This window comes from Bombus vosnesenskii, unplaced genomic scaffold (genome assembly GCF_011952255.1).
Source record: "Bombus vosnesenskii isolate JDL3184/JDL3185 unplaced genomic scaffold, Bvos_JDL3184-5_v1.1 scf7180000015780, whole genome shotgun sequence".
NCBI classification, from domain to species: Eukaryota; Metazoa; Arthropoda; class Insecta; order Hymenoptera; family Apidae; genus Bombus; species Bombus vosnesenskii.
This window is the reverse complement of record NW_022884148.1, coordinates 39,210-40,069: the sequence shown is the minus strand read 5'-3', so window position 1 is coordinate 40,069 and position 860 is coordinate 39,210.

Here is an 860-nt window from a genome sequence, read left to right as displayed (position 1 = left end):
AAAGAATGTGATATTGTTATAACTAGAGTGAAGACTGAAACCGACAATCCAGACTGGGATAAAAAGGATCTGAAGGAGATAAATATAATTTACAGTGCCTTCTCAAATAGACAATTAGAATATATTAGGGGAGAAAAAACAGCGTATGAAATAATGAAAAAGTTCGACGAAGTGTACTTGAAAGAGTCGACGGCACTAGATCGTGTGCAGAAGGAGATTGGAGAAGATAAGTCTTGATAAATACAGTGATTCAGCATCGTTCTTTAGCGATTTTGAAAAATTAATAAATGAATTAAAAGGTGCAGGCGCACAAGTGAGTGAGAGGGAAAAGCTGAATTACATGCTAAATACGTTACCCGAAGAGTATAGCTACATAGCGGATAAAATAGATGCAGTGAAAGAAGAGAAAGAAACGGTAGCGTGCGTGAATAATAAAATAGAAATAGCGGAAAAGAAAGATAAGTCTAATCGAGGAGAAATGAAAACTAATGCCTTTGCTGCAAAAAAGGAAGGATGCTTCAAATGTGGAAGAGTGGGACATTTTGCAAGAGAGTGTCAATAATAGCGTCCAAGGGGAAGCAGTAACAGTTATCGGTGTGAGTCAACACGCGGTCGCAGCAGAGGAAGAGAAAACAATGGCAATACGAGCAGGGGGCGTGGAAACTTCCATCGTCAATCAGCAGCCGGCACGAGCGAATATGGCGAATATGGCAACACAGGAGCAGGCACATGGATGGCAACAGCGCACGCAGCACACAGCAGCGAGATGAACGAGATAAGTGGTAACGAAATAACATGCCTATTAGATAGCGGTTCTACCGATCACATTATTAACGATGTAAATTATTTTGATAAATCTA